The 26,078-nt window shown below is 34.7% G+C and overlaps 1 protein-coding gene across 1 annotated transcript in view; it reads left to right on the top strand.

Moving 5' to 3' along the window:
- Window positions 1-16,053, top strand: part of LOC105706794 (ankyrin repeat domain-containing protein 62-like) — a 72,173-nt gene extending 56,120 nt beyond the window's left edge. The window contains exons 20-22 of the mRNA XM_064369825.1: window positions 8,082-8,235; window positions 10,245-13,272; window positions 14,124-16,053. The gene's annotated coding sequence lies outside the window, so the exon portion shown is untranslated. The remainder of the gene's footprint in view (window positions 1-8,081; window positions 8,236-10,244; window positions 13,273-14,123) is intronic.
- Window positions 16,054-26,078: the final 10,025 nt, after the last annotated feature.

Raw genomic sequence — 26,078 nt, 5'->3', positions numbered from 1 at the left:
AATGACATCCATGAGTGAAAGTGAAAAATGGAAAAAGTTATTTCATGCAAATGAAAACAAAAACAGAGAGTAGAGGTAACTATGTTTATCTCAGACTAAATTGATTTTAGGTCACAAACTGTAAAAAGAGACTATGAATGTCATTATATAGATATAAGAGAGTCTATTCAGCCACAGGATGTAGCAATTGTAAATCTATATGTACCCAACAACAGAGCATCTTAATATATAAAGGAAACATTAAGTGATGTGAAGGTAGACATAGACTGCAACACAATAATGCTAGAGAAATTCAGTACCCCACTTTCAACACTGGACAGATAATCCAGATAGAAAATCAATAAGGAAACATTGAGCTGCAACTACATTTTAGACTAGATGAAATTAATGAACACATGTAGGACATACCATCCAAGAGAAACAGAATGCACATTCTTTTCATGTGCACATATAACATTATCCAGGATAGGTCATATTCTAGGCCATAAAACAAGTAATAAGAAATTTGACAGTGTTGAGTTTATATCAAGTGTTTTTCTGACCACAATGTTATAAAGGTAGAAATTCACAACAGAATCATAAAACATTAACAAATATGTAGAAATTAAACAATATGCTCCTGAACTACTAACAGAAACTGCATAAAGAAGAAATTAAATAAGAAATTTACAAAAGAGAGAAATGAAAATGTGTGAACAACTTCTCAATACATGTTTTATCGAGTAAAAGCAGTTCTTAAGGGGAAATTTTATAGCGATGAATGCTTACATCAATAAAAGCAAGATCTCAAATAAACAACCCAAAGTTACACCAAAAGAAACTAGAATAAAAGGTACAAACTAAGTCAAAATTTAGCAGAAAAAAGGAAGTAACAAAGATCAGAGCAGAAATAAATTAGGACTAGAAAAAAATAGAAAATATCAATAGAACTGAGATGTGTGTAGTATTTTGAAGAGGTAAACAGAATAGATGAATGCTTGGCTAGGCTATGAAAAAAGAGAAGACTCAAATAAAATTGTAAACATAAAATGGGATATTATTGATAAGACAAATATAAAGGCCCATGAGACTTACTATGAACAATTATGCAGGAATGTATTGGACAAACGAGATGTACATACCTTCCTACCTATCAAGATGGAATCATGAAGAAGGTGCAGGTCTTAACAGAATAACGAGATTGATTTAGTAAATAAAATTTCCCACCAAAGAAAATTTTAGGAAAAGATATCTCCACAGCTAAGCTCTACCAAATACTTAAAGAAAAACTAATCCCAATTGTTGTCAAACCCTTTCAAATATTACTGATAAATATAGATGCAAAAATCCTCAACAAAATAGTATGAGTCTGTATTCAGCAGTACATTAAAGAGGATCATTCACTATCACCAAATGGGATTTATTCCTGGATTGCAAGGATGACATAACATATTAAAACCAGTTAGTGTGATTTACCATTTTTACAGAATGAGAGACAAAAACAGCACAGTAATTCTAATTGATGCATGAAAAGCATCTGACAAAACTTAATATCATTTTTTGATAAAAACTGTTAATAAATTAGGTATAGTAGGAATGTTTCTGAACGCAATAAGGCCCAAATATGACATGTTTACAGCTACCATTATATTCAATGGTGAAAATTTGAAGCCTTTTCTTGTGTCTCTTGATCAGGAACAAGACAAGGATGCACAAGCAACAGTAAAGTGTTACTACACACTAAAACTGACAAAAAGAAATACAGTGAAACAAAATAAGATACTAGGAGTAAATTTAATCAAGAAAGTGAAAGATATGCTAAAAACTATGAAACATTACAAAAAATTGTAAACAACACTTACTGATTTTAACATGTTATACCATCCTCGCAACCAAGGAATAAATTCCACTTGGTCATAGAGAATGATCATTTTCAATGTACTGTTGAATACAGATTCAAACGATTTTGGTGAGGATTTTTGAATCTATGTTTATCAGTAATATTGGTTTGTAGTTTTATAGTATGATAAAAGTATTCAATGTGACAGAAACAAAGAAAAAGTTATCTCTATCTCATGCTTATGAACTGGAAGAATTAATATTGTTTAAAAAAGTGTATAGTAAAAGCAATATTACAGATTCAGTGCAATCTCTATTAAAATTCCAATTTCACTCTGATGAAGTAGAAAAAAAATTGTAAGAAACCACAGAAACTCTAGATAGCCAGAAATCTTGACCAAAAATATTAAAGCTGAAGACATCACACTACCAGATTTCAATACAAAGCTTTAGTCATCAAAACCCCATGGCGGTAGCATCAAGACAGACATACCAACTGTGCTATCTTCTGAGAGATAGCACAGAAACAAATCGATGCATCTGCAGTTAATTAATGTTTGACAATTTTTTTTTTCTTCTGTATGTGGTTATCCAGATTTTCTAACACTGTTTGCTGAAGAGACTGCCTTTTCTCCATTGAAAATACTCCTTGTTTAATAAATGGTGTTGGGAAAACTAGCTAGCCATGTGCAGAAAGCGGAAACTGGATCCTTTCCTTACACCTTATACAAAAATTAACGCCAGATGTATTAAAGGTTTAAACATAAGCCCTAACACCATAAAAACCCCAGAAGAAAACCTAGGCAATACCATTGAGGACATAGGCATAGGCAAGGACTTCATGACTAAAACACCAAAAGCAATGGCAACAAAAGCCAAAATAGACAAATGGGATCTAATCAAATTTAAGAGCTTCTGCACAGCAAAAGAAACAATCATTAGTGTGAACCAGAAACCAAAAGAATGGGAAAAAACTTTTGCAAGCTACCCATCTGAGAAAGGGCTAACATCCAGAATCTACAGAGACTAAAACAAATTTACAAGAAAAAACAAACAATCCCATCAAAAAGTGGGCAAAAGATATGAACACTTTTCAAAAGAAGATGTTTATGCGGCCAGTAAACATGAAAAAATGCTCACCATCACTGGTCATTAGAGAAATGCAAATCAAAACCACATTGAGATATCATTTGATGCCAGTTAGAATGGCGATCATTAAAAAATCTAGAGACAACAAATACTGGAGAGGATGTGGAGAAATAGGAACACTTTTACACTGTTGGTGGTAGTATATATTAGTTCAACCATCGTGGAAGACAGTGTGGTGATTCCTCAAGGATCTGGAAATAGAAATACCCCAGCAATCTCATTACTGATTATATACCCAAAGGATTATAAATCGTTCAATTATAAAGACATGTGCATATGTATGTTCATTGTGGCACTGTTTACAATAGCAAAGACCTGGAACCAACCCAAATGCCCATCAATGATAGACTGGATAAAGAAAATGTGGCACATATACACCATGAAATACTATGCAGCCATAAAAAAGGATGAGTTCATGTCCTTTGCATGGACATGTATAAATCTGGAAACCATCATTCTCAGCAAACTGACACAAGAACAGAAAACCAAACACCGCATGTTCTCACTCATAGGCAGGTGTTGAACAATGAGAACATGAGGACACAGGGAGGGGAACATTATACAATGGGGTCTGTTGCTGGGTGGTGTGCTAGCAGAGGGATGGGTTGGTGGGGAGATTTGGAAGGGATAACATTGGGAAAAATACCTAATATAAGGGATGTTGGGATGGAGGCAGCAAACCACCATGGCAAGTGTGAAGCACATTACTCTTGTCTCGGCTACTCAGGAAGCTGAAGTAGGAGGATTGATCCTGGTAGGTTGAGTCTGCATTAAGCCTTGGTCACAGCACTGCACTTTCTCCTGGGTGACACTGTCTCAAAAGGGCAAAGACCTAAATATATATTTCTCAAAGAAGACACACAAATGGCTAACAGATATATGAAAAATTGCTCAACATCTCTAATCATGAGATAATACAAAGTAAAAACCACTATGAGGTGTCACCTCATATCTGTTTGACAGCCAATTAGCAAATAGATGAAAGATAAGTTTTGGAGAAGATGAGGGAAAAAATGGACTTGTTATCCACCATTATTGGTATTGTATATTGATACAGCCATTTTGGAAAACAAAAGTTTCCTCAGAAAGCTAAAAATAGAATTGTCATGTGATCCAGTAATTCCACTACTGGGAATATACAGAAAGAAATTAAAATCAGTATATGAAAAAGATGTATGCCTTCCCATGTTTATTGCAGTATTATTTGCAGTATCTAAGATATGAAAACAATCTAGGTGTCCAACAATAGATAAGTGGATTTTAAAATGTGGTATATATACAATCACATAACCCAAATTCAGACTATAGTACAAGGCTACAGTAACCAAAACGGCATGTTACTGGTACAAAAACAGATTTATTGATGGATGGAACAGAATAGAGAGCCCAGAAATCATGCTGCACACCTACAACAATCTGGTCTTTGACAAAATCTACAAAAACAAGCAATGGTGAAAGTATTCCCATTCAGTAAATGGTGCTGAAATAACTGGCTAGACTTATGCAAAAGATTGAAACTTGACCCCTTCCTTACATCTTATACAACAATCAGCTAAAGATGACTAAAGACTTAAATGTAAAACTTGAAACTATAAAAGCCCTCAAAGATAACTTAGGGAGTATCATTCTGGACATAGGACCTGGCAAAGATTTCATGATGAAGATGCCAAAAGCAATTGAAACAAAAACTAAAGTCAACAAATTGGACCTAATTAAACTAAAGAGCTTCCCTTTTGAACGTTTGCTATGAATAGCAAAATAAACTATCAACAGGTAAACAGACAATCAACCAAATGGGAGAAAACATTTGCAAACTGTGCAGCTAACAAATGTCTATTATCCCATATCTAAAAGAAACAAATTTACAAGCAAAAAACAGCCTCATTAAATAGTAGACAAAGGGCATAAACAGACAGTTTTCAAAAGAAGATATACATAATGCCCACAAGCTTACAAAAAAATGCTGAACACCACTAATCAGTGGAGAGATGCAAATCAAAACCACAAGGAGATACCATCCCACACCAGTCAGAATGGCTATAATTCGAAAGTCAAAAAATAGCATGCTGGCCAGGCTGTGGAGCAAAAGAAATACATACACAGCTGGTGGGTATGTAAGTTAGTTCAGCTGTTGTGGAAAGCAGTTTGGCAATTTCTTAAAGACAGAATTACCACTGGACCCAGCAATCCCATGATTAGGCATATACCCAAAGGAATATAAACCAGTCTACCCTAAAAGCACATTCATATACATGTTCATGGCAGCACCCATCAATGGTAGACTGGATAAAGAAGAAAATGTGGTGCATATACCCCATGGAATACTATGTAGTCATAAAAAGAATAAAATCATGTTCTTTACAGCAACATAATGGAACTGGAGGTACTTATCCTAGTGAACTACTGCAAAAACAGAAAACCAAATACACATGTCCTCACTTACTAGTGGGAGCTAAACATTGAATACACATGAACATAAAGATGGGAATAGACATTGAGGATGACTAGACAAGGCAAGGATGGAGGGCCAGCTGAGTTGAAGAACCACCTGTTGGGTACTATGCCTACTTCCTGGATGATGGGATTGTTGGGACCACTAACCTCAGTGTTATGTAATTTAACCCATGTGACAAACCTGCATGTTTATATTTTAATCTGTAATAAAAGTTGAAATTATAAATAAAAATTTTAAATGACAGCACCATTTTACATTCCCAAAAGCATTGGATGAGAGTTCCTCTCCAAATTTTTGCCAGTGTTTGGTGGTGTCAGTATTTGGGATTTTGGTCATTCTAATAGGTGTGCAGTGGCATGTCATTGTTACATTTCCCTGAGGAAATATTTTGTGTAGCATCATTACATATGCTTATTTTTCATTTGTATATTTTATTTGATGATGTGCCGGTTAATGTATTTAGCTCCATTTTTAGACAAAGTCTTGCTCCATCACCCAGGTTGGAGTGCAGCAGCACGATCTTGGATCACTGCAACCTCCACCTCCCAGGTTCAAGTGATTTTCCTGCCTTAGCCTCCCAAATAGCTGGGATCACAGGTGTGCACCACCATGCCCAGCTAATTTTTGTATTTTTAGTAGAGACAGGGTTCCATCATATTGGCCAGGCTGGTCTCAAATTCCTTACCTCAAGTTATCCACCAGCCTCACCCTCCCAAAGTGCTGGGATTGCAGATGTGAGCCACCACTCCCGCCTGTTAGCTCATTTTTTAATTAAGGTGTTTCTTAATGTTTAGTTTTAAGAATATTAATATATTTCTGTGACAGCCCTTAATCAGATAGGTTTTGGCAAATATTTTCTTCCAGTCCGTGGTTTGTTTTTCTTTTTTTTTTTTTTTTTTTTTAGTGTCTTCCCCCGGGGGGGGGAAAAATTACATTTTCATCAAATCTAGCTCATCAATTACTTCTTTTATGAACTGCAACTCTTGTTTTTTTGAAAGGTCATCATCAAACCCAATAATCTGTTTTCTCCTGTGTCATGTTCTGTAAGTTTTATCATTTTCTGTTATATTTTTAGGTCTTTATTTTGAGTTAATTTCGGTTAAGGTGTAAGGTCTGTGATTTATTATTATTATTATTATTTTGCATGTGGATGTTCAGTTTTTCCAGCACCCCTTCCTGAAAAAGAAAATATTTGTTTCATCATCATGTTTCCTTTATTTCCTTTTCAAAGATAAACTGAATATATGTGTCTATTTCTGAACTTTATCCTGTTTCACCAATATGTTTGTCTATTTTTTCATCAATACCACACTCTTGATTAACATAGCTCTATAGTAAGTGTTGAAGTTGATTAGTCTGTCCTCCAATTTTGTTCTTCAAAATTGTGCTTTGCTATTGAAGGTCTCTTGCCTAGTTATATAAACTTTAGAGCTAGTTTGTCTATATTCTCCAACTTATTTGCTTCCATTTTGATTGGAATTGCATTGAATCTGTATATTAGGAAAAACTGGCATCTTAACAATACTGAGTCTTTCTGTTTATGAATATGGTATATCTCTTCATTTGTTTAGTTCCTTGATTTCTTTCATCAGATGTAGACATTTCTAGGATTAGAGAGGTCCCTCTTCCTTGAGCAAAGGACAGTAATAAATGCCACAGTTTGCAGCCAACAAGTCACCTCTAAGAGGCAGATGTCTGACCACACTCAGGAGGTCAGAGAATGATAAAGATGTCCCAGGAAAATCAAGAAATTGAAGAATCCATAATTGTGTCTGAATAACACTTTTTCATTTCCCCAGGGCAGCTGTCATTTCAGCAAATACCTATCAGCTTGTGCCAAGCATGCTGACACTTTTGGCTTTCCTTAGCCCTGCTACTAGTCCTTAGTTTTGGCTGTGTGCTTCTTAAGTTAGTTAGAAAGTTCTTTATTCCTACAGTGAGATAACATTTTTCACAAATATTTATTTAAAATATTTTTCAAGTGGTATTTTAGATAGAAGGGGTACATATGCAGGTTTACATTGTGTCTTTTTGGTAAAATGTTGTATTTTCTTTTGGGTATGTACCCAGTAATGGGAATTTTTATCTTTTATTATGCTTTTGTTTTTTTTTAGATGGAGACTTGCTCTGTCTCCCAGGCTAGAGTGCAGTGGCATGATCTCTGCTCACTGCAACCTCCTCTGGGTTCAAGCAATTCTCCTGCCTCTGCCTCTGAGTAGCTGGGATTACAGGTCCCCTCCACAATGCCCAGCAAATATTTATGTTTATACTAGAGACAGGGTTTTCCCATGTTGGCTAGGCTGGTCTTGAACTCCTGACCTCAGGTGATCCACCTGCCTTGGCCTCCCAAAGTGTTGGGATTACAGGTGTGAGCCACCATACCCAGCACCAGTAAGGGAACTGCTGAGTCAAATGGTACTTGTTTTAAGTTCTTTGAGAAATCAACTGCTTTGCACACTGGCTGAACTAATTTAAATTCCCACCAACTCTGTATGTGTTCCCTTTTCCATCCAGCCTCACCAGCGTCTATTGACACTTTTATTCCAGCCATGGAACATCTGTTAGTGTTTGTTTGTTTTTTAGCACATGCTCTGAAGACTTTCTGTTTCACAACCAATGATGATTATTCTTTCCAAATATATTTTTTCTTCTTCTAAAGGGACATGGAACTTTGTGCCTGTGTTAGTTTGGGGTATACATTGAGAGCATAACACCTTGGAGTGGCCCATCCCAGTATCTCTGAATGCTTCATTTAGACTCTCTTCACCTGCAGACCTAGTAAGGAAAGAAGCCTCCATATAGTCCTGCACCAGGCAAGTCACCAACTACAGAATTACTACAATAATATCTGACTGGTTCTATAATTCACAAACATAGACATGGGTCACTTGCAGGTAATAAAGTTTTAGTAATGGCAGTGACATCTCAGCTCACCAGGAAGCATATTATGGGCTCTGAAAACAGGTTACAATGAGTATTGAGGCAGTAGGAATCACATTCATTAGATTTTAGCTAAAAATATTCTTGCAGGAAGGCAAAGTATTCTTCCTGCACATGTAGGAATATCAGACCTGCAGGGAGCAAACACAGTGAGAGACAGAATCTGTGCTGCATGTCTGTGAGCTTCAGTCCCCAGGGAGACACACTGAGCTTGCATGGCTTCTTTCACCACTGCTGCATTTGTTGTACAGTGTATTTCATATTAGTCCACTATTGAATTTTACATTCCATTGGTCTCTCACTCTGTTTATGAATTAACACAACACAATTTTAATCTCAAAGTCTACAGTCTGTTCAGACTTTTCATGGACATTTTTATTTGTTTATTCTTCTTTAGAGTAAACTTTCTATCTCTAGAATACAAACAGATGATAGCTATGTTGGAGTTAAAATCTATTTATTGAAGTATTTTTTATTTCTTGGCCAGGCATGGTGGGTCACGTCTGTAATCCCAGTACTTTGGGAGGCTGAGGCAGGTGGATTACTCGAATTCAGGAGTTTGAGACCAGCCTGCCTGGACAACATGGCAAAATCCTGGCTCTACAAAAAATAAAAAAATTAGCCAGGCATGGTGTTGCACAACTGTGATCCCAGCTACTTGGGGAGCTGAGGTAGGAGGATCACTTGAACCCAAGAGGTGGAGGTTGCAGTGAACTGAGATTGTGCCACTACACTTCATCCTGGATGAGAGGGGGAGACCCTGTCTCAAAAAAAAAAAGTATTTTTGATTTCTTAATAATGTTGACTCTTCCTGTCTAATCATGTAACTTCACGACTTTTCATTTTACAAATCTATTTTTATGTTTAAAAATATTTTCTGCTAATTTCTTAATGATTACATTATTTGAAATATAATTTTCTGTGACATTTTGACATTATCTGTTTTGCATTTATGAACATGAGCACATGACATTCTCATTAATTCAATTAATGTAATTTATTGTATTATAGAATTTCCTGAGAATGAATCTCACTTGCCTTTCTGGCATAAAGGGCACTTAATAATGCTATAATATTTTAATGTGTTAACACAATTGTTTCTAATATGTAAAAATGTTACTTTCATATTCATACCTTTTAATTCTTTGTGATATTCTATTGCTCATGCAAACAGTTCTTATATCAATTTATCCTTCCTAAAAATGATTGGGAAGAATAATTATAGCTTTTAAAAATTTTAGGATCTATTGGTATATTCATTAGTACATGAGTAGAATTTTCTTCTGGAATCCATAAAATCAGTACATTTTTATGGATAGGAGGGGTCGTTAGTGAATGTTCTGTTTCTTCTATAAATATTTAGTTTAGAATCTCTGTCTCTATGGGGTAAATGTTGATAAAATATATGTTCCTAGAATACATATTATCTACATTTAAATATTAATTTGCATTGAATTGTATAATTTGTTTTCTATTTATTCTTTATATTAATGTTTGACTTTAAGTTCTTCTCTGCTGTGTAAACTGTTGACATCTCCTTCTCAAGCTCTTTGTGTGATCTCATCTGTTTAAAGAACAGTTTGGCTCCATAGTTTGGAGATTAGCTGAAAATTAGATTTTCAGCAGATGTATAACCCAGGGAAGCACAGAATTCAGTAAGACACACATGCTTTGCTTCAGTCTCTCACGTCTCAGACTCATCATTTCCTGCTTCCTTCCTTCAGGAGCCCATTTTCTTCCAGATATTGTGGAAATTTATCACCTCTCCCAAATATTTTTATGTCTCTGGAGATGCACATTAGAACATTGTCATTGTTTTTGGTAATTGGTTTTCTGAAAATAACTTTAACTCTTCAAATATGTACTGCCATTCTATCTACAGGTGAAGTGATAATTGTAGTTTTCTGGGGAAGTGAAGTCACAGGATCACAAACCCACATCTCAGACCTCCTTCCTACACACTCACTGGCTGTAGTGACTACAAACCAGAGCCCATTCTCCCATTAGTAGAAGGAAATCAGGTGAGTAGTTTATATTTCAATCTGTGAGGCCAGGTCTGCAAGGAAAAGGAAGTATGTGGATCAGTAGACAGAGTAAGTACTGTTTTCTGGGAAAGGGAGTTTTCTGGGCTACAAGGTGACCAGCATCAAAGCCATGCAGGAAAATGGAAATAATTACTGAATCACGAGCTTAACTTGTATAGAAGTAAAGGATGCCCAGGACCATAAGCCAATCCGTAAGTGCTCCTAAATTAATTTTGTGTAATTCTCACTGTTGATCATTGTCAGATTGAGATGTATAAAGCCATAACATCTGTCTTCTTAAAGTTCTCTAGTATAATTTGGAAATTAATCTGCTAGATGTTCTATCTTTCCTACAAGTGTCAGAACATTTCTAGGATTAGTAGAGGTATTTCTACAATACCTCACAATGCCAGTAATAATGTATAGGATGTAGCCAGTTGATTTACCCTATTCTATTCAGAAATAGTAAATATGTATAGGTTTCATACCTACTTGGTGTATATTTTGTATTTAGTGGAGACAGTGATCTAGTGATGACAGAGAAGAGTTGACATTTGCAAATTATGATTAGACTTTTTGGTATTAGAAAAATCAAAGAAAGGTAATTTGATTACATTAAGTTTTTGCATCAGCAGTTTTCAGAATTGCCATATGTTGTGATACTTTTAGTAGTTTCAAAAAAGTTCGAATTGTATTTCCAAGCTCAATACTTACTTGGTACTGTTTAACTTAATTAAATTAACAAATATTTCTGCCAGTTTTCCTTTTGCATAATAGACATATTTAACACTTTTAGCAATTTTGACATTGAAATAATTTTGACATTTTTGCACTCATCAATGTGATTTTCTTTATAATTAATAGTAACTCAGTTTCAATTCTGCAATATTTTATCTCATTTATGTTTCATATCTGCAGCGTTGGACACAGTCATTTCACTGTGCGCTCCTTGGTTAACATTTAAAAAGCGCCTCCTATTTTAATTTCAATATGAAAGCATTTCTGCATTCAATAAATTCCATTTGGTATAGTATAATTATTCTTTTAGAATTATATCAAAATTAAGGCATCTTCTTCTACTTGGATCTCTGAATCATTATAGATGATTTTTGCCTATAAATTAAGCATTTAGTTTTAAATGAGATATTACCATTTTATTTTTAAGTACAATTATTCTTTAAAACTCTGACAAAATATTTAAATAGACATTAAAAACTGCAGAGTATTAGAAAAACCTAATTATATCTAAGTTTGTGACACATAGTGGTTATATACATTGTCAATTCCAGATTTTGCCTCATATAAGATAAGGGACTTTAGCTGTCATTCAGTATTCCTGTGCCTATAATATCTTAAGTGTTAGGGGCCTTGCTTTGTCTCTTTTCAGTCCTCAGAGCTATAGAGCACACACAGTTCTGTTCAGGCATCTCCAGACTGACATAGCATTGGTCCTAAAATACCTGAGGCCCCTTTTGCAACCTTTATTTCTGTTACATTATCTTTTGCATTTTAAACTTCCTCTCCAGGTCTCCTTTGCAGGAAAATCACTATTTTCAACTTATTGCCACAGCTTAGGCACTTTTTTAAAAAATAGTGAGAACACCATCTCTATTAAAAAAAAAAATGTGAGCCTGCTTCCTTCCAACTAGGCAATGTAATTATTGAGTTTGGAGATTATATTTGGAAGGGCTCATGCCTGTAATCCCAGCACTTTGGGAGGCCAAAGTGGGTGGGTCACCTGAGGCTGGAAGTTCAAGACCAGCCTGACCAACACAGTGAAACCCTGTCTCTACTAAAAATACAAAAATGTATTTTTTTTTTTTTTTTAACATTACTTGTGTGCACCTGTAATACCAGCTACTGGGGAGTCTGAGGCAGGAGAATCACTTGAACATGGAGGCAGAGATTGCAGTGAGCTGTGATGGCGCCACTGCACTCCAGCCTGGGCAACAGAGCAAGACTCCATCTAAAAAATAAAAATGAAATAAAAAAATAAAAAAGAAACTTGGCTACTGAGAAGTAAAATAAAGTCCAAGTTGGGCTTTACACTTGGAGAGGAGCCACTGGAGCAAGCTCCAGACATGGAATCTGCAGAAATCTCAGCAAGATACCTTAGCCTTTCCTCGGTGGATGCCAGGAGCCCTGACTCATCCTCATGGGGGTGTCTGGCACTCAGAAAATTCCTTTATCTCATTGTCTGTAGACCTTCCAAATTTTGTGAGAAAACCATTTTTCAGTAACCCAAAAGATCAACCTCATATTTGCTGTATTCTTTGCAAAAGTCAAATTTATGTTTGTAAACAAAGCTATGATGAGGATCTCACACAGATCTCTGTGATAACTGCACAGGAAGCTGGCTTTCTAGTGAAATTTGACTTTGGAAGTAGTGATCTCTGGATTATTGTAAGGGTTAAGTAGATTGTTTATAAGGCTTTGCACAGACTCCTCATAATCTTCATTTCCTTGAATTGTCTGGGGGCTTTCAGAGCTCAGAAAGTTCCCAGATGTACTTAAAGAAACAAGGCACGGGAATCTGGCCAATTCCCGTGTCTGCTCTTTAATAAATAACTTCAAGGATGTAGTTACATAATGAAGACGGAGTCAGCATATTCTTACATAGACTGTAAATAAACTTTTTTTAGCACAGTATAAAAGAAATAAATCTTTTTTTAGTACAGTATAAAAATAGTCTAGTGCTAATACAGTATAAAACAAACAGTCCAGTGTTATGTAGAAGAAGAGAGAGAAGAAGAACAGAAAGCTTCCAGGTTGACTTTGCGAATACCCGTGCTGATTCCGGTGTGGTTGCAATTACCCGTGCTGATTCTTTTGCCGGTGTTGCTGTGATTACCCGTGCTGATTCCTATGCCGGTGTTGCTGTGGATGGTATTGTATCTATCTATCTATCTATCTATCTATCTATCTATCTATCTATCTATCTATCTATATATTTTGTAAATAAATTTCTTTTTTTTTCCTTTCTATACCCTCGGCTGATGTTTTTCCTCCCCACGAACCTGCCTGTTAAAACAAATCCAAGCTTGGTCTTTTCAGTTATATTTGTCTTGTGCTGAAACAAATTGGCATAGTCGGCAGGATTCGGGGAGAAGGGAAAGCAACATGCCTCTTTTTAAGTGAGAAATTAAAGCTGTAACTTGTGATATTCCAGGGTGGGATGATCCCACCTTCTCATCAGTAGCTCGTATTTGGGTTTGTGGGACAGGATTGAGTGAGAATTGGGATGGTCGTTTGCGATCTCCTAACCCTATGCAGGTGTGTGAAACGTTAGAGTTGGTTCCAGTGGAGAAAGGAAAAGAAATAGCAGCTGTAAGTCACCGAGGTTGGATCTTGTTATCTGCATATCGAAAGCAATATATAGGCAGACAGAAGGTTATGCAAGAAAAATTGCAGCTGGAAAAAGAGTTGGCAGATTTACAAAGTAAATTGTCTATGTTACAATGTCAAAACTTTGTTTTGGGAGATCAGGTCAAAACATATCAGGGGGTAGCTGAAAAAACTGCAGTGCATTGTGCTCAGTACAAATATCGTAAAAGGAAGAAAAAGGTAAATGCTGAGAAGGTTCATACAGTCATTGCTACCGCTAAGGCTGATTGGGATCCAGACACAATGGGAACATGATGGGTGGAAAATTCGAGACAAATCATTATGGGGAGCAGAAATATGGCAAAATATATAGATTGTTTTATAATATACTAATGTTTCTGTTTTTCATGTAGATGCTCACACCTCTTCAGATTCTGTTAAAAAATTACACAATAAAAAGGTTGATTTAACTAAAATTAATTCCAATACCCATGCTGAAGATCATCTAACATGTGCCAAATGGATACATGAACACACAGGTCACTGTGGAGCAAACGCCATGTACAAGTGGGCCCAGCAAAGAGCTTTCTTTACAGATGTTCATAATCCTGATAACTGTACACCTCGCCATTGCCCTGATATCATCTCCAAGTCAGGAAGAAAACTTCTGGCTCTCGCTAGCGCGGGTGTTAAATGTTACTTCTTTCTGCCTGGAACAAGACCATCACCACCATTATATGTTGAGAAACTGTCTTCGACCAGTATGTAAACCTGCCAAAGATATTAAAGAAATGACTTTCCTTGCAAATTTCCCTGACAAGACTATATCCTATGATGATTTAGCTAATTGGGGAAAATCTTCATATACATTACCTGTAAACTATTTGCAGTTATGTACTCCTAAAACAATTATTACCCCTAATGACACTTGTGTAAACTTTGTTAATTGTACTACTCAGTGTAAATCTATACCTGGCACTCTTTTGTGTAATACTACTCAAAATTACCCATCTGTTAAAGGATATGTAACCTTACCCACTGGATGGTTTTTCACTTGTAATAGCTATACTTACAATTATATTCCAGCTAATGTCACAACCAATACTAAATGTTGCTTATCACGCATTTCTGTATTTCTCCCTACTCAGGATAGCATTGTACAGCTTAAACATAATAGTAGTAGAACCCGCCGATCTGTACCTATAGATCAAGAAACTTGTAATGATCAAGTAACCTTCCTATCGGAAGCAGAAGGAGCAGCAATGATTGCTAGTGTAATTGGTACACTTTTCTTTGGGCCTATAAATCAAAGGCAGTTACAACACCTAGGATGTAATATGGCAAAAACTTTAAATCAAACCTCTCAAGCATTAGCTCTATTAAACAATAAACAACACAACTTACGACAAGCTATTTTAGACAATAGAGCCGCCATTAATTACTTATTCCATCACCAAGGATGTGAGAAAATCAAAGGCATGTGTTGTTTTAACTTAACTGATAATAGTCAAAAAATACAGGATAAAATTAACAAGCTTAAGCAATTAATGCAAGAAATTAAACAAAATAGAGAAGGATGGAACTTATTTAACTAAATTACTTCTTGATTACCTACTACTTGGTTGAAACAAATATTTCTTATGTCTACTCTTAACATGTTGTATTTTAATATGTTGCTTGCCTTCTTGTTGCTCTGTTATCACTACCCAATATATATCGTCCAACTCATATACATAAAGTGTAAATGAAGATCATACTTCCTCTGTGAAAGCCTTAGGACCTAAACGTAAGGGTTAACTAGATTGTTTATAAGGCTTTGCACAGACTCCTCATAATCTTCATTTCCTTGAACTGTCTGGGGGCTTTCAGAGCTCAGAAAGTTCCTAGATGTACTTAAATAAACAAGGCACGGGAATCTGGCCAATTCCCATGTCTGCTCTTTAATAAATAACTTCAAGGATGTAGTTACATAATGAAGACGGAGTCAGCATATTCTTACATAGACTGTAAATAAACTTTTTTTAGCACAGTATAAAAGAAATAAATGTCTTTTTTTAGTACAGTATAAAAATAGTCTAGTGCTAATACAGTATAAAACAAACAGTCCAGTGTTATGTAGAAGAGAGAGAAGAAGAAAAACAAAGCTTCCAGGTTGACTTTGCGAATACCCATGCTGAGTCCAGTGTGGTTGCAATTACCCGTGCTGATTCTTTTGCCAGTGTTGCTGTGATTACCCGTGCTGATTCCTATGCCGGTGTTGCTGTGGATGGTATTGTATCTATCTATCTATCTATCTATCTATCTATATTTTGTAAATAAATTTCTTTTTTTTTCCTTTCTATACCCTCGGCTGATGTTTTTCCTCCCCACGAACCTGCCTGTTAAAACAAATCCAAGCTTGGTCCTTTCAGTTATATTTGTCTTGTGCTGAAACAATTATACACCATTTACCATGGAAATATTAAACAGAGATCCTTTTCCTCTAGTCTCAGCCTGCCACGCGTTCACACCCCTCATCAGTCATTTGTACTCCTTCCTGTGGAAGGGAAGCTCCAGTGGTTATTTTTCTTGCTGGTTTTGAAGACCTCCCTTCCTGCCCACACTCTTGAGTGTTTCATGGTGTCTCATTTCTCTTTAGCAGCAAAGACCCCACAGCTGGGTGGTCATTGAAGGACCACAATTTCATCAGGAATGAACCTCAGTGGTGGCAGGAACAGCAGAGTTGTTTTAATAGGTGCTTGGATTGCCACAGATCGCTGAGGCATGAAAGTTAGTACAAAAACCAAAACAAAACCAAAAGCCTGCCATCACCCTTCATTGAGAGACTGTAAACTGGCTTCAGTCGGATATTGTCTCTGGAGAAAAACATGGAGAAGTCAGATAGATTTGTAATTCCCCCATTAACTGCTCTGACATCTGCTCGGGGGAGCAGTGTATGTGCCTGGTAGTTTCCCATGAGTTCAGTCCAGCACTGAGACCCTGTAGGCTGTAGGGCAGCAAAGAATGACGTCTCTGGACCAAACCTGGCCTGCCACTTGTTTTTTTGTTTTTTGGTTTTTTTTTAAACATTTTTTTTCTAGAACAGTTTAGGTTCACAGCAAAATTGAGAGGAAGTTATGGCGATATCCCATATACTCCCTTCCCCCTCCCCACAATGCACAGCGTTGGTATATTCGCTATAATTGATGAATGTGCAATGACACATTATTATTACCCAAAGTCCGTAGTTTAGATGAGGGTCCACTCCTGGTGCTGCACATTCATTGTTTTGGACAAATGTATAATGACATGAATCCAGCATTATAGTATCACACAGAGTAGTTTTACTGTTAGAATAATCTGCGCTCCACCTATTTATCCATTTTTGCTCCTCATCACCCCAAAACAACCCCCGGCAATCACTGATCTTTTTACTGTCTCCGTAATATTGCCTTTTCCAAAGTGTTATATAGTTGAGATTACGGTGAATATAGCCTTTTCAGACTGGATTATTTCACTAAGTAATATGCATAGGTCTCCTCTATATCTTTTAATGTCTTGATGCATTTCTCTTTAGCACTGAAGCTAAATAATATCCCATTGTCTGAATGTGCCACAGTTTATCTATTCACCTACTGAAGGACATCTTGGTTGCTTCCATGTTTTGGCAATTATAAATAAAGCTACTATAAACAACCATGTGCAGGTTTTTGTAGGGACATAAATTTTCAATTCATTTGGGTGCATAACAAGGACGATGATTGCTGTATTACATGGTAAGTGTAGGTTTAGTTTGATAAGAATCCACCAAACGGATTTCCAAAATGGCTGTACTGTTTTGCACTTCCACTAGCAATGAATGAGAGTTCTTGTGCTTCACATCCTTGTCAGCACTTGGTGTTGTCAGTGTTCTGGATTTTGACCATTCTAATAGGTGAATAGTAGTATCTTGTGGTTTTAATTTGCATTTCCCTAATGATATATGATGAGGAACATCTTTTCACATGCCTATTTGCCATCTGTATTCCTTCTTTGCTGAAGATATATTTAATCTGATCTATTGAGTTCACCCATCAAATGAAGATGTATTTCATTTGAAGATACATTTCTTCATTTGGTGAAAAAATTTTATGGGGGGTTCTGATGTAAATAGTATTGTGTTTTTAATTTCAAATTACACTTGTTTATTACTGGTAATTGATATTAATTTGTATATTAACCTGGTATCCTGCAGCCTTGCTATTTCACTTATTAGTTACAGGAGTTTTAATTTTTATTCTTTCAGATTTTTTACCTAGACTGTCATGTCTCTGTGAACAAAAATAGCTATATTGAATACAATCACACTGGAAGTGCTCTTTTATAAAAAATATACTCCCTCACAATATACTCTTTATACTGAATATAATCACACTAAAATTAGACTCTTATAAAAAATATACTCCCTCTCAAAGTACTCTTTTAAATTGAATATAATCACACTCGAAGTACTCATTTTTAAAAAATATACTCCCTCTCAAAATACTCTTTTATATTGAATATAATCACACTCAAACTACTCTTTTATAAAAAAATATACTCCCTCTCAAAGTACTCTTTTATATGAAATATAATCACACTGGAAGTACTCTTTTATAAAAAATATACTCCCTCTCAATGTACTCTTTTATATTGAATATGATCACACTGGAAACACTCATTTATAAAAATTATACTCCCTCTCAAAGTACTCTTTTATATTGAATACAATCACACTGGAAGTGCTCCTTTATAAAAAACATAATCCCTCTCAAAGTACTCATTTATGTTGAATATAATCACACTCAAAGTAATCTTTTATAAAAAATATACTCCCTCTGAAAGTACTCTTTTATTTTAAATATAATCACACTGGAAGTACACTTTTATAAAAAATATAATCCATCTCAAAGTACTCTTTTATGTTGAATATAATCACACTCATAGTACTGTTTTATAAAAAATATACTCCCTCTCAAACTATTAAATTATATTTTATATAATCACACCTGATCTACTGTTTTATAAAAAATATACTCCCTCACAATGTACTCTTTTATACTGAATATAATCACACTCAAATTAGTCTCTTATAAAAAATATACTCCCTCTTTATGTACACTTTTATATTGAATATAATCACACTCAAAGTACTCTTATAAAAAATATACTCCCTCTCATAGTGCTCTTTTATATCGAATATAATCACACTGGAAGTACAGTTTTAAAAAAAATATACTCACTCTCAAAATATTCTTTTATATTGAATATATTCACACTGGAAGTACTCTTTTAAAAAAATATACTCCCTCTCAAATTACTCTTTAATATTGAATATAATCACACAGGATGTACTCTTTTATAAAAAATTTACTCCCTCTCACAGTACTATTTTATGTTTAATATAATCACACTGGAAGTACTCTTTTATAAAATATATACTCCCTCTCAAAGTAATCTTTTACATTGAATATAATCACACTCAAACACTCTTTTATAAAAAAATATACTCCCTCTCAAAGTACTCTTTTATATTTAATATAATCACACTCTAACTACTCTTTTATAAAAAATACACTCCCTCTCAAAATACTCTTTTATATTGAATATAATCACACTCAAAGTACTCTTTCATAAAAAATATACTCCCTCTCAAAGTGCTCTTTTATATTGAAATAATCACACTGGAAGTACTCTTTTATAAAAAATATACTCCCTCTCAAATTACTCTTTAATATTGAGTATAATCACACTGGATGTACTCTTTTATAAAAAATATACTCCCTCTCAAAGTACTATTTTATGTTGAATATAATCACACTGTAATTACTCTTTTATCAAAAATATACTCCCTATCAAAATACTCTTTTACATTGAATATAATCACACTGGAAGTACTCTTTTATAAAAAATATACTCCCTCTCAAAATACTATTTTATGCTGAATATAATCACACTCAAAGTACTCTTTTATAAAAAACATACTCCCTCTCATAGTGCTCTTTTATATAGAATATAATCACACTGGAAGTACACTTTTATAAAAAATATACTCACACTAAGAATATTCTTTTATATTGAATATATTCACGCTGGAAATACTCTTTTATAAAAAATATACTCCCTCTCAAATTAATCATTTACATTGAACATAATCACACTCAACATACTCTTTTATAAAAAATATACTCCCTCTCAATGTACTCTTTTATATTGAATATAATCACACTGGAAATACTCATTTATAAAAATTATACTCCCTCTCAAAGTACTCTTTTATACTGAATACAATCACACTGGATGTGCTCTTTTATAAAAAATATACTCCCTCTCAAACTATTCTATTATATTTTATATAATCACACTGGAACTACTGTTTTATAAAAAATATACTCCCTCACAATGTACTCTTTTATACTGAATATAATCACACTCAAATTAGTCTCTTATAAAAAATATACTCCCTCTCAAAATACTCTTTTATATTGAATATAATCACACTCAAAGTACTCTTTTATAAAAAATATACTCCCTCTCATAGTGCTCTTTTATATCGAATATAATCACACTGGAAGTACACTTTTATAAAAAATATACTCTCTCTCAAAATATTCTTTTATATTGAATATAATCACAATGGAAGTACTCTTTTATAAAAAATATACTCCCTCTCAAATTACTCTTTAATATTGAATATAATCACACAGGATGTATCCTTTTATAAAAAATATACTCCCTCTCAAGGTACTATTTTATGTTGACTATAATCACGCTCAAAGCACTCTTTTATAAAAAATATACTCCCTCTCAAAGTAATCTTTTACATTGAATATAATCACACTCAAAGTACTCATTTATAAAAAATATACTCCCTCTCAATGTACTCTTTTATATTGAATATAATTACACTCAATGTATTCTTTTATGAAAAATATACTCCCTCTCAAAGTACTCTTTTTTATTGACTATAATCACACCCAAAGTACAAATTTTTAAAAAATATAAACCCTCTCAAAGTATTCATTTATTTTGAATATAATCACACTCAAAGTCCTCTTTTATAAAAAATATACTCCCTCTCAAAGTTCTCTTTTATATTAAATATAATCACACTGGAAGTACTCTTTTATTAAAAATATACTCCCTATCAAAGTACTCACTTATGTTGAATATAATCACACTCAAAGTACTCTTTTATAAAAAATGTACTCCCTCTCAAAGTACTCTTTTTTTTTTAATATAATCACACTGGTCGTACTCTTTTATAAAAAATAAACTCCCTCACAAAGTACTCTTATATATTGAATGTAATCATACACAAAGTACTCTTTTATAAAAAATATACCACCTCTCAAAGTACTCTTTCATATTTTATATAATCACACTGGATGTACTCTTTTATAAAAAATGTACTCCCTCCCAAAGTACTCTTTTATATTTAATATAATTACACTCAATGTACAATTTTTTTAAAAATATAAACCCTCTCAAACTACTCTTTCATTCTGAATATAATCACACTCAAAGTCCTCTTTTATAAAAAATATACTCCCTCTCCAAGTACTCTTTAATATTGAATATAATCACACTGGAAGTGGTCTTTTATAAAAAATATACTTCCTCTCAAAATACTCGTTTATATTGAATATAATCACACTGGAAGTACTCTTTTATAAAAAATATACTCTTTCTCAAATTACTCTTTTATATTGAATATAATAACACTAAAAGTACTCTTTTATAAAAAATATACTCCCCCTCAAAGTATTCTTTTTTTTTTAATATAATCACATTGGAAGTACTCTTTTATAAAAAATATACCCCCTCTCAAAGTACTCTTTTATATTGAATATAATCCCACTCAAAGCACTCTTTTATAAAAAATATACTACTTATCAAAGTACTCTTTTATATTTTATATAATCACACCAGAACTACTCTTTCATACAAAATATTCTCCCTCTCAATGTACTCTTTTATACTGAATATTATCACACTCAAATTAGTCTCTTAAGAAAAATATACTCCCTCTCAAACTACTCTTTTATATTGAAAATAATCCCACTAAAAGTACTCTTTTATAAAAAATATACTCCCTCTCAAAGTACTATTTTATATTGAATATAATCACACTCCATGTATTCTTTTATAAAAAATATACTCCCTCTCAAAATACTCTGTTTTATTGAATATAATCACACTCAAAGTACAAATGTTTAAAAAATATAAACCCTCTCAAAGTACTCTTTTATTTTGAATATAATCACACTCAAAGTCCTCTTTTATAAAAAATATATGCCCTCTCAAAGTACTCTTTTATACTGAATATAATCACACTAAAAGTAATCTTTTATAAAAAATATATTCCCTCTCAAAGTACTCTTTTATATTGAATATAATCACACTGGATATACTCATTTATAAAAATCATGCTCCCTCTCAAAGTACTCTTATATATTGAATACAATCACACTGGAAGTGCTCTTTTATAAAAAATATACTCCCTCTCAAAGTACTCATTTATGTTGAATATAATCACACTCAAAGTACTCTTTTATAAAAAATATACTCCCTCTCAAAGTACTCTTTTAAATTGAATATAATCACACTCGGACTACTCTTTTTTAAAAAATACACTCCCTCTCACAATACTCTTTTGTATTGAATATAATCACACTCAAAGTACTCTTTTATAAAAAAAAATACTCCCTCTCAAAGTACTCTTTATTTTGAATATAATCACACTCAAAGTACTCTTTTATAAGAAATATACTGCCTCTCAAGGTACTCTTTATGTTGAATATAATCAAACTAGAAGTACTCTTTTATAAAAAATACACACCCTCTCAAAATACTCTTTCAATTGAATGTAATCACACTGGAAGTACTGTTTTATAAAAAATATACTCCCTCTCAAATTACTATTTTATATTGAATATAATCACACTGGAAGTACTCTTTTATAAAAAATATACTCCCTCTCAAAATACTCTTTTATGCTGAATATAATCACACTCAAAGTACTCTTTTTTTTTTTTTTATTGCATTTTAGGTTTTGGGGTACATGTGAAAAACATGCAAGGTTGTTGCATAGGTGTATACGTGGCAGTATGATTTGCTGCCTCCCTCCCCTTCACCTATATTTGGCATTTCTCCCCATGCTATCCCTCCCCAACTCCCCACCACCCCACTATCCCCCCTCCCCCCCAAGAGACCCCCGTGTATAGTGCTCCCCTCCCTGTGTCCATGTGTTCTCCTTGTTCAACACCCGCCTATGAGTGAGAACATGTGGTGTTTGATTTTGTGTTCTTGTGTCAGTTTGCTGAGAATGATGTTTTCCAGGTTCATCCATGTCCCTACGAAGGATGTGAACTCCTCGTTTTTAATGGCTGCATAATATTCCATGGTGTATATGTGCCACATTTTTCCTGTCCAGTCTATCATTGATGGGCATTTGGGCTGGTTCCAGGTCTTTGCTATTGTAAACTGTGCTGCAATGAACATTCGTGTGCATGTGTCCTTATAGTAGAACGATTTATAATCCTTTGGATATATGCCCAGTAATGGGATTGCTGGGTCAAATGGAATTTCTATTTCTAGGTCCTTGAGGAATCACCACACTGTTTTCCACAGTGGTTGAACTAATTTACACTCCCACCAACAGTGTAAAAGTGTTCCTATTTCTCCACATCCTCTCCAGCATCTGTTTTCTCCAGATTTTTTAATGATCGCCATTCTAACTGGCGTGAGATGGTATCTCAATGTAGTTTTGATTTGCATTTCTCTAATGACCAGTGATGATGAGCATTTTTTCATATGTTTGTTGGCCTTATGTATGTCTTCTTTTGTAAAGTATCTGTTCATATCCTTCGCCCATTTCTGAATGGGCTTGTTTGTTTTTTTCTTGTAAATCTTTTTTAGTTCCTTGTAAATTCTGGATATCAGCCCTTTGTCAGACGGGTAGGCTGCAAAAATTTTTTCCCATTCTGTTGGTTGCCGATTCACTCTATTGACTGTTTCTTTTGCCGTGCAAAAGCTGTGGAGTTTGATTAGGTCCCATTTGTCTATTTTGGCTTTTGTTGCCAATGCTTTTGGTGTTTTGGTCATAAAGTCCTTGCCTACGCCTATGTCCTGAATGGTTTTGCCTAGGTTTCCTTCTAGTGTTTTTATGGTGTTACATCTTATGTTTAAGTCTTTAATCCATCTGGAGTCGATTTTAGTGTAAGGTGTCAGGAAGGGGTCCAGTTTCTGCTTTCTGCATATGGCCAGCCAGTTTTCCTAACACCACTTATTGAACAGGGAATCCTTTCCCCATTGCTTGTTTTTTTCAGGTTTGTCAAAGATCGGGTGGTTGTAGATATGTTGTGTTGCCTCCGATGCCTCTGTTCTGTTCCATTCGTCTATATCTCTGTTTTGGTACCAGTACCATGCTGTTTTGATTACTGTAGCCTTGTAGTAGAGTTTGATGTCCGGTAGAGTGATGCCTCCCGCTTTGTTCTTTTTGCTTAGAATTGACTTGGCTATGCGGGCTCTCTTTTGGTTCCATATGAAGTTTAAGGTGGTTTTTTCCAGTTCTGTGAGGAAGGTCATTGGTAGCTTGATGGGGATAGCGTTGAATCTGTAAATTACTTTGGGCAGTATGGCCATTTTCACGATATTAATTCTTCCTAACCATGAACATGGAATGTTTCTCCATCTGTTTGTATCCTCTCTTATTTCGTTGAGCAGTGATTTGTAGTTCTCCTTGAAGAGGTCCTTTACGTTCCTTGTTAGTTGTATTCCTAGGTATTTTATTCTCTTTGTAGCAATTGTGAATGGCAGTTCGTTCTTGATTTGGCTCTCTTTAAGTCTGTTATTGGTGTATAGGAATGCTTGTGATTTTTGCACATTGATTTTGTATCCTGAGACTTCGCTGAAGTTGCTTATCAGTTTCAGGAGATTTGGGGCTGAGGTGATGGGGTCTTCTAGATATACAATCATGTCATCTGCAAATAGAGACAATTTGACTTCCTCCTTTCCTAATCGAATACCCTTTATGTCTTTTTCTTGCCTGATTGCTCTGGCTAGAACTTCCAGTACTATATTGAATAGGAGTGGTGAGAGAGGGCATCCTTGTCTAGTGCTGGATTTCAAAGGGAATGCTTCCAGTTTTTGCCCATTCAGTATGATATTGGCTGTCGGTTTGTCATAGATAGCTTTTATTATTTTGAGATACGTTCCGTTGAGACCTAGTTTATTGAGAGTTTTTAGCATAAAGGGCTGTTGAATTTTGTCGAAGACCTTCTCTGCATCAATTGAGATAATCATGTGGTTTTTGTTTTTGGTTCTGTTTATGTGGTGAATTACATTTATAGACTTGCATATATTGAACCAGCCTTGCATCCCCGGGATGAATCCTACTTGGTCATGGTGGATAAGCTTTTTGATGTGTTGTTGTAATCGGCTTGCCAGTATTTTATTGAAGATTTTGCATCTATGTTCATCATGGATATTGGCCTGTAGTTTTCTTTTCTTGAGTCTCTGCCGGGTTTTGGTATTAGGATGATGTTGGTCTCATAAAATGATTTGGGAAGGATTCCCTCTTTTTGGATTATTTGTAATAATTTCAGTAGGAATGGTACCAGTTCCTCTTTGTATGTCTGGTAGAATTCGGCTGTGAAACCATCTGGGCCTGGGCTTTTTTTGGGTGGTAGGCTCTTAATTGCTGCCTCGACTTCAGACCTTGTTATTGGTCTATTCAGGGTTTCGACTTCTTCCTGGTTTAGGCATGGGAGGAGGCTACTGTCCAGGAATTTATCCATTTCTTCCAGGTTTTCTAATTTATGTGCATAGAGTTGTTTGTAATAATCTCTGATGATGGTTTGAATTTCTGTGGCATCTGTGGTGATATCCCCTTTATCATTTTTTATTGCATCTATTTGGTTATTCTCTCTTTTCTTTTTTATTAGTTTGGCTAGTGGTCTGTCTATTTTGCTGATCTTTTCAGAAAACCAGCTCCTGGATTTATTGATTTTTTGTAGGGTTTTTCGTGTCTCTATCTCCTTCAATTCTGCTTTGATCTTAGTTATTTCTTGTCTTCTGCTAGGTTTTGAGTTTTTTTGATCTTGCTCCTCTAGCTCTTTCAATTTTGATGATAGGGTGTCAATTTTAGTTCTCTCCTTTCTTCTCATGTGGGCACTTATTGCTATATATTTTCCTCTAGAGACTGCTTTAAATGTGTCCCAGAGATTCTGGTATGTGGTGTCTTCATTCTCATTGGTTTCTAAGAACATCTTTATTTCTGCCTTCATTTCAGTGTTTATCCAGTCAACATTCAGAAGAAAGTTGTTCAATTTCCATGAGACTGTGCAGTTCTGGGTTGGCTTCTGAAT

This window comes from Aotus nancymaae, unplaced genomic scaffold, assembly GCF_030222135.1.
Source record: "Aotus nancymaae isolate 86718 unplaced genomic scaffold, 86718_ANA_hifiasm-v0.15.2.pri h1tg000092l, whole genome shotgun sequence".
In the NCBI taxonomy this organism is placed as follows: domain Eukaryota; kingdom Metazoa; phylum Chordata; class Mammalia; order Primates; family Aotidae; genus Aotus; species Aotus nancymaae.
This window is presented reverse-complemented; position numbering and strand designations above follow the sequence as displayed.